Below are 9,511 nucleotides of genomic sequence, written 5' to 3'. Positions count from 1 at the left end.
AAAGAAATGACCCAAGGCGTGGAATCTTTTTATATTTTATGGACAAAGAGAAAATAAACCTGTGAGGAATTCACAGGAGAAAGAAAACAACCTTTGGTGGCTTCAGTTAGTAAGGCATTCTAAACAGAATTTGGGCTGGGGTGATAAACTAGTAAAAAATAAGAAGCGTTGTTTATGCAGCCTTCTCTGCTCTAAATTTCCCATTTGTGGTGATAAGGAATTCTCTTTACCTCCTGGAGCAGGGAGATCTTCACATGGGAGGTTGATTTCCTGCCTGCAGGGGGATAGAAGAGGGTCTAAGTGTCCTCATTGCAGAGACCGTCTCTTAAGTAACTTTTATTGGGCAGCCCGGGTGGCTCAGGGGTTTAGCACCGCCTTCAGCCCAGGGTGTGATCCTGGAGACCTGCATGGAGCCTGCTTCTCTCTCTGCCTATGTCTCTGCCTCTCTCTGTGTGTGTCTCTCATGAATAAATAAGTAAAATCTTTTTTAAAAAGTAACTTTTATTCAAGATGATAAGTATGGCAAAGTGGCACATTTGGGGCAGCCTTGGCCTCTATACCGTCTTGTGACACTCCCACATCCTAAATGAGTGGATTAGAATTTACTCTGTGAAATGTGAAAATGTTTGGGTTTCAACAAATGAACAATGGCAGCTATCCAGCACTAAAGTATCATGTGGAATACTTCAAACACCCACCTCTTGATCCTTATATCATCTCTGTAGTTTTGTCTTTTCTAGAATGTCCTAGAAATGGAGTCATGAAGTATTCAACCTCTTCAGACTGGATTTTTTCACTTAGCGAAATGCACGTAAGATTTATCCATGTGTAGAATGGTGGTTCATTCCTTTTTACTGCTGAATAAATAGGAGAAAAACAAACAGAAGTTTAATAAAATGCATACGTCCCAGGGAAACTGAATAACTCCCCAAAGTGGCCCAAGCCCCCACCCCCCCTTCAAATGACATTCAGCTAAAGACAAAAGATCTTGAGTGGTGGGAAGGCCAGTTAAGGGACTTTATCAGGCCAAACACAGTAAAGGAGAGTGTGGCTGTTATGCAGATTTAAGTCTGTGCTTTCTTTTTTGGTAAGGGTGTTTTGAGATTCAGTCATTCTTCTGTTTCTGGTATGGAGAGGGAGACACGCTTAGAAATGGAACTTTCCTCTAAAACTGTACATTTCACTCACTAAATGGTGAGCTTTGCTCAGTTTTCAGATTCTCCTGTGTCAGCTGTCTCTTAAAATTAATCAGCCCCAAATAATCCTTGTGCCAAAGAGGCATATTTGGGGTAGCATATTCTTTTTCCTTCACATAGGATGCACCCCAGTTTGCTTAGAGATTCATCTATTGAAATAATCCTGATTTCTGTAAGAATTTAACCACTAGGTATAGAGCTGTTGTGCATAACTGCATGTGAGTTTTTGTTTGGAAATAGCTTTTCAAAGGAGTTGTCTAAATACCAGAAGCATGATTGTTGGATCTTAGAGTGAGACCTATTTAGTGTTGCAAAAAAACTGCCAAATTGTCTTCTGAAGTGGCAGTACATGCATTCCCCCAGCATGGGGGACGGTTGCTGTCATTTCTCCACTTTTCAGCAATCGGTATTCTCGTGTTTTTGTTTTTGTTTTTTTTTTGTAGTTTAGCAAATTTCTAATAGACGTGCAGTGCTATCTCACTGTGGTTTGAATTTGTAATTTCCTAATGAGAGCAGATATTGAGCATTAATTTGTGTGCTTATTTACATCTGTACATCTTCCTTGTCCAGGTATCTATTCTTATATTTCCCCCTTATAGATTAGGTTATTTCCTTTATGTCGAGTAGAGAGGTTTATTTGTGTATTTTGGACACAAATCCTTTATCAGATATGTGTTTTGCAAATATTGTTTTCCAGTGTGTGGCTTATCTTTTCGTTTTCTGAGCAAGGTCTTTCACAGAGTACAAGTTTTAATTACAGGAAGTTCATGTTATCAGTTTTGTTTTCCTTTTGTGGATTGGGTTTTGGTGTTGTGTGTTAAAACTCCTCACCAAACCCAAGGTCATGTAGGTTTTCCTTTATGTTTTCTTTTTGATATTTTGATAGCTTTGCATTTTAAATTTACCTACAATTTTGAACGAATTTTGTTAAAGTTGTAAAGTTTGCATCTGCATTTCACTTAACTCCACGTAGTTTCCAGTTAATTGTTCTTATTTCTGGAAATGTCAGGGGATTCTGGGCTTCATTTCAGTTTGAATTTTCAAAACCTAATGGATCCAGCCGGACCTGGGGAGGGGACAGGTGCCTCCGAGGGATGGATGCGCCGCATCCTGCACGGCCTCCACCGCCAGCAGGGGGCGCCCGAGCCCGGCTTCCCGGCCCGTGGCGGGCATGCGCGGCCCTGCTAACCCGCGACCTCACCGCTCGCTCTGGAGGCTTCGGAAGTTGTGCGTTCCGCGTCCACGCCGACAGGAGCCTCCTCAGGACCCGCTGTGGAGACGTGAAGCCACGTCCACGCCGACAGGAGCCTCCTCAGGACCCGCTGTGGAGACGTGAAGCCACGTCCACGCCGACAGGAGCCTCCTCAGGACCCGCTGTGGAGACGTGAAGCCACGTCCACGCAGACAGGAGCCTCCTCAGGACCCGCTGTGGAGACGTGAAGCCACGTCCACGCCGACAGGAGCCTCCTCAGGACCCGCTGTGGAGACGTGAAGCCACGTCCACGCCGACAGGAGCCTCCTCAGGACCCGCTGTGGAGGACGTGGATCCGTGTCCACGCAGACACGAGTCCGGCTTCCTCAGGACCCGCCGCGGGAGGAGCCGGTGGGCAGACGCCGCCTGAGCGGGGGCTGCTGGAGGTCCGCACTCACAGGACCGCGCGGACCAAGGCGGGCTGCGCGGACCCTGGGGTTTCCGTGGCGGCGTGTGCGGCGACCTGGGGTCCCGCGCGGTGCGGTGCCCGGGGCTGCGGGGTCCCCCCCTTTCTGGGCTCGGGATCCGCTGGGCGGGTCTGTGCGTCGGTGTTTCTGCGCCACAGGGATTCGATTCCTGGGGCGCCTCAGGCCGTCTGTAGTCGGGGAGCTGCAGGGTCCTCCCGCGTCCACACCGCTTTGGGGTTGTTGGTTGTGTGTGTGTGAAAACGCCCCTGGGAGTTTGGAAGGGCTGCGCTGTGTAGACGGCTCCGGGGAGAGCGGGTATGTTTACAGCACCGGTTCTTCCACTCGCCGAGCACGGAGGGTCTTCTGTGCCCGCGTGTCTCCCCGGGTGTCTGGCCTCGGCGTGGGCAGGTTTGGGAGAACAGGCCTGTCACCTCCTTGCGGTCACTCCGGGGTATTTTGTTCTTTCGGAGGCAGCTGTAAGTGAGACCGTTCTCCGAGTCTCTCTCTCTGAGGACTCGTGGCCAGTGCGTGGAACGGAACTGATTTCTGTATATTGGCTTCATATCTTGTAAGTTTACTGAATTTATTATTCTGTTAACCGAAAAAATAAACCTGCTACTTGTTTTACCAGCAAAAATGGGCTTGTTCAGGAATAGCAGAGACTTGCAATTCGGGACAAGAAGCGATGGCCACTTCACAGGCCACTTCACAGGCCACTTCACAGGCCACTTCACAGGCAGATGCGAGAAACAGAGGAGAGGGACGTTTTTATTTCGTGGGGAAGGAGGAAGTTGGGCGGGTTGTTTCGAAGGAAGGACCGCTGGAGAAAAGCAGGTTCGGGGGATGGAGGTTTCTCGGCGGCAGGGGTCAGGGTCTTGTGGGAGATGCCCCGAACTTTCCCTGTTGGGGCCCATAGCTGGGGCGTTTCTCCTGTGGGGGGTCCTGATGTTGGGGCCTATACCTGAGGCGAGGTGCTGGCTCCCCCTTCCAGCCTCCCCTCCTGGACTCCCCAGTGCACTTACTGAGGGTTCCCTTTATTCATTGTCACATTTCTAACCAGTTTTTGATGCAAGGTTGTGGAAAATTGGAATTCAAATCCCCCGCCTCTATTGCACCCCAGACACCGGGGCCTCTGATGACGTGCGGCCTCCCGGGGGGCGAGTGGCCTCTCTGCTGTGGGTGAGCTGGGCCTGAGTAGGGCTTGGCCTCTGTCACGGAGCTGGATGTCCTCTCTGCTTCTCTGGCCAGGTGCTGACATGGTTGGAGGAGGAACTTACTCTGCGGAGATTTCAGACCTGCAGTAAACTTGTCCCGCCAGCACAAATCCTCTGTACCCCAACCCTCGGTCTCCCCGGCCGCCGTCTCTTTACATCGTCTGCCACTTCGCAAGGAATAATTCAGTGTGTTTTAGCCAAACCAAGGACGCTCTCCCAAGGACACACCACATAACCCTGTGTGAGGAAATATCACAGATGACACATTCTACGCGAAGCACAGTTTTCAACTATGCCCACCTGCCCACTATCAAAAATGTATTCAACATTCTGATCCTATTTTCTAATTGAGGTGAGGGTTAGGTTTAGGCTTTAGGAGTTAGGGATTAGGATTAGGGTTTAGGGTTATGGTTAGATGACAGAGTGAGAGTCAGGCTCAGGGCTTGTGTTGTGAGGGGCCCTGAATGTGGGGGTGGCCTTAGGTTTTCTTTCAGATTACTCTGGCTCTAGCTCCTTTCTGGTCTTCCAAATGTCATGAATTGCGTCGGTGTTGCTCCCACACTTTTGGTGCTGCTCAGGTGTCCCCAGTCCCTCAATGTTTGGAGCCAGGCTCCAGCTGGGTCAAGTCAGAACCTAATCTAGAGTGATAGGGCACAAGAACTTGGAGGCTCCTCTCTGCCAGCAGTGTGGACACCTTCCTGGAGGGCTGAATGGAGGGCAAGAGCAAAGGTAAGGTCAGGCTCAGGCTTTGTGTTTAGGGGGGCCATGCATGTGAGAGTGTACTTTGGATTTCCTTCCAATTTCTCCTGTTCTTGCTGCTTTCCAGTCTCCAAATGGCACGATTTCCTTCTGTCTTACTGGCTGAGTTTTCTGGTGTGGCTCAGGCGTGCCAGGTACAACCCTTGGTGATCAGAGCCAGGCTTTTGGGCTGGGTCATGTCAGAAACCAATCCAAGGTTAGGATGCAGGAGTATGGAAAGTCCTATCTGCCAGGAGTGTGGAGGCCTTCATGGCGGGCTGAGTTGAGGGCCAGGGTTAGGGTGAAGCTCAGGCTCATGGTTGGTGTTCAAGGGGGCACTGAATGTGGGTGCGTTGGCTTAGGAGTTCTTCCACGTGCTACTGCTGTAGCTCCCTTCTTGTAACCCCAGTGGCACGATTTCCTTCTGGCTTGCCGGCAGAGTATTCTGGTGTGGCTCATTCAAATTCCTTGGTGTTTAGACCCAGGGTATTGGAGTGGGTCGGGTCAGAACCAGTCTAGGGTTAGGGGTAGAGCCCAGGTGCTTGAAAGGTCCTATCTGCTGGTTGCGAACCTTCCTGGAGAGCTGAGATGAGGTGGAGGGTACCCGACGGCGAGCCTTGAGCTCAGGGTTGGTGTTCGTGTGAGCACTGATGTGTGGGTTAGCACAGGTGGGCATCGGATAATTCCTGCCTACCTATTTGCCAGTCTTCAAAATAGTACAGCTTCCTCCTGTGTTGCTGTCTGAGTCTTCTGGTTCCCCAAACCCTAGGGGTTCAGAGCCAGGTTCCGGGGCTGGGTCAGGTCAGAACCCAATCTAGGGTTGAGGCCCAGGAGCTCAGGGGGTCGTATCTGTTGGGTGTGTGGAGACCTCCTCGGAGGCCTGAGGTGAGGTTGAGGCTTAGGCTTGGGTTGGTGTTCACGGGGACTCTGAACGAAGGTCTTGGCTCTGGGAGTCCTTTGAATTTATTCCCTTTGAGCTATTTCCTTTACTCCAAATGGCACGATTCCCTCCTGTGTTGCTGGTCGAGTTGTCTGCTGTCACTAAGATGTCCCAAATCACTCAGGGTTTGAAGCCAGGCTCTGGGGAATGGTCCTGTCAGAAGCCAACCTCGGGGTAGGGTTAGTGCCCAGGAGCTTGGAGGGTCCTATGTGGGAGTACTTTTGAGATCAGCAGAGAGTTGAATAGAGGGCGAAGGTGAGGATGAGGCTCAGGGTCAGGATTAGTGTTCAGGGGGACACTGAACGTGGGGCTTCGCTCATGTGCTCCTTCCGAATTGTCCGACTCAGGCTTTTGCTGAACTTCAAAATAACATGATCTCTTCCTATGTTGCTGGCCCAGTCTTCTGGTGACGCTCAGGTGTCCCAAATCACTCAAGGTTTGAGGCCAAAGTTTGGGGCTGGGTTGGGTCTGAACCAACCCTAGGGTAGGGTTTGTGCCCAGGAGCTTGGAGGGTCCTATGTGAGGGTGCTTTCAAGATCTGCCCAGAGATTGAGAGGAGGGTGAAGGTGAGGATGAGGCTCAGGCTCAGAGTTTGTGTTCAGGAGGACGCTGAATGTGGGGCTTTGCTCAGAGGGTTAGCGTTATAGGTTAGGATTAGGATTACTGGTTATGGTTAGGGGTTAGGGTTAGGGCTGGAGTTAGGGTTAGGTTTTATGGATTAGGGGCTTGGAGTTAGTGTTTGGTTTTCAGTAAGTGATAGGTCTAGTGTTAGGCTTAGGTTAAGGTCAGGATTAATTTTAGGGTTAGGTTTATTGTCTGTGTACAGTTAGGGTTAGGCTGTGGGCATGTGCGTGGCATTTGGGACTCCAGTATCTTCAGTGGGTTAGTTTTTTTTTTTAATTTTTATTTATTTATGATAGTCACACAACAGAGAGAGAGACAGAGACACAGGCAGAGGGAGAAGCAGGCTCCATGCACCGAGAGCCCGACGTGGGATTCGATCCTAGGTCTCCAGGATCGCGCCCTGGGCCAAAGGCAGGCACCAAACCTCTGTGCCACCCAGGGATCCCCTTCTGTGGGTTAGTTTTAAGCGTTATATTTAGGTTTGGGGTTCGAGGATAGCCTGGCTCCACCAATTCAGAGTTCTCTCCAGAGAATCAAACTCCAGGCTTCTGCTGGGGTGATAATAGATATGGCAGCCATCTCCTGCGCTGAGATAAGGAGGAAATTTGTGGCTCTAAATACTCTATATTTGGATTTTCAGTTTCCTTTCTGTTTTTATCTCTTGTGCACACCCATTTCATCAATCCCAACAATTGTTTTATTTATTTTTAAAAGATTTTATTTTTTTATTCATGAGAGACAGAGAGAGAGAGAGAGAGGGGGGCAGAGACACAGCAGAGTGAGAAGCAGGCTCCACGCAGGGAGCCCGACGCAGGACTCGATCCCAGGTCTCCAGGATCACGCCCTGGGCCAAAGGCAGGTGCTAAACCACCGAGCCACCCAGGGATCCCCAACAATTGTTATTTTAAAGTTTTACTTGAATTCCTGTTTGTTAACACAGTATAATATAATTTCAGGTGTACAACATAGTGATTCAACAACCCTTGATACGACGCCTGGTACTCATCACAGGTGCCCTCCATCAGCCCCATGCCCGATTTCCCCATTCCCCCTCACCTTCCTCTGGTATTTATTAGTTTATTCTCTATGGTTAAGAGTGTGTTTCTTGGTTTGCTTCTTTCATCCCCCTCCCTTTGCCAGTTTGTTTTGTTTCTTAAAATCCACATATGAATGGAATCGTATGGTATTTGTCTTTCTCTGACTGACTGACTTAAGTTAGCATAGTTCCTTTTCGCTTCTTCCACATCATCGTAAATGGCTTCATTTCATCCCTTCTGATGACGCCGAGTGATATTGCAGTGTGCGTATTTACCACATCTTCTCTGCCCATTCATCTGTTGATGGACATCTGGGCTGTGTCCATGGTTTGGCTAGCTCTTGTTGATAATGCTGCTATAAACATTGGACTGCGTGTCCCCCTTCAAATATGTACTTTTGTATCCTCTGGTAAATACCTAGTTGTGCAATTTCTGAATCATAGGGTAGTTCTATTTTTAACTTCTTGAGGAACCTCCATACTGTTTTCCACAGTGGCTTCACCTGTTTGCATTCCCACCAGCAGTGTAAGGGGGTTTATCTTTCTCCCCATCCTCACCAATACCTGTTGTTTCTTGTGTTGTTACTTTTAGCCATTGTGACAGGTGTCAGGTGATAGCTCATTGTGGTTTTGATTTGCATTTCCCTGATGATGGGTGATGTTGAGTGTCTTTCCATATATCTGGTGGCCATCTGGATATCTTGTTAGAGAAAATGTCCATTCATGTCTTCTGCCCATTTTCAGTTGGATAATTTGTGTTTAGGATGCTGAGATTCATATTTGCCTGATATATTTTGGATACTAACTCTTTATTGGATATGTCCTTTACAAATGTCTTCTCTCATTTTTATGTTGCCTTTTAGCTTTGGTTGTTTCCTTCACTGTGCAGAACCTTTTCAACTTGATGAAGCCCCAATAGTTTATTTTTGCTTTTGTTTCCCTTGCCTCAGAGGCATATCTAGAAAGAAGATCCAATGGCCAACGTCAAAGAGATTGCTGCCTATCTTTTCTTCTTTTTATGGTTTCAGGTCTCACATTTAGTTAGGTCTTTAATCCATTTTGAATTTATTTTTCATATGTGGTGTAAGAAAGTGGTCCAGTTTCATTCTTCTGCATGTGGCTGTCTTGTTTTCCCAACACCATTTGCTGATGAGACTGTCTTTTTGCCGTTGGATATTCTTTCCTGCTTTGTTGAAGATTAATTGAGCATAGAGTTACAGGTTTGTATCTTGTTTCGGTTATCTATTCTGTTCTATTGATCTATGTGTCTTCTTCTTGTGACACCCTACTCTTTTGATCACTAGAGCTCTGTAATATAACTTAAAGTCTGAAATTGTGACGCCCCAGCTTTGGTTTTCCTTTTGAACACTGCTTTGGCTATTTTCAATCTTTTGTGTTTCTGTACAAATTTTAGGATCATTTGTTCCAGCTCTGTGAAAAAATGCTATTGCTATGTTGATAGGAATCGGATTAAATGTGTAGATTGTTTTGAGTAGTACAGACTTATTAACAATATTTTTTCTTCCAATCCATGAGCATGAAATGCCTTTCTATTTTGTTTGTGTCATCTTCAATTTCTTTCATCAGTGCCCTATAGTATTTACAGTACAGATCCTTCACCTCTTTGGTTAGGCTTAATCCTACCTATCTTATTGTTTTTGGTGCTAGTATAAATGGGATTGAGTCCTCAATTTCTGTTTCTGCTGCCTCATTATTGTTGCATAGAAATGCAAGAGATTTCTGCAAGTTCACTTTGTATCCTGTGATTTTACTGAATTTATCAGTTTTAGCAGTTTTTTGATGGAGATTTTTGGGTTTTCTATACAGAAAATAATTCATCATCATATAGTGAAAGCTTGACATTTCCTAGCTGATTTGGGTGCCTTTTATTTCTTTTTGTTGTCTGACTGATATGGCTAAGACTTCCAGACTGTGTTGAATAAGAGTGATGAGAGTGGACATGCCTGTTTTGGTCATGACTGTAGAGGAAAAGTTCTTGGTTTTTCCCTACTGAGGATGCTATTCTGGGTTTTTCATCTAAGGTTTTTATTATGTTGAGGTACATCCCTTCTAAACTTTATTTGTTGAGGGTTTTCATCATGAC

This window comes from Canis lupus, chromosome 9, assembly GCF_003254725.2.
Source record: "Canis lupus dingo isolate Sandy chromosome 9, ASM325472v2, whole genome shotgun sequence".
Lineage (NCBI taxonomy): Eukaryota > Metazoa > Chordata > Mammalia > Carnivora > Canidae > Canis > Canis lupus.
The sequence above is the reverse complement of the archived record's forward strand: the minus strand, read 5'-3'. Positions refer to the sequence as shown.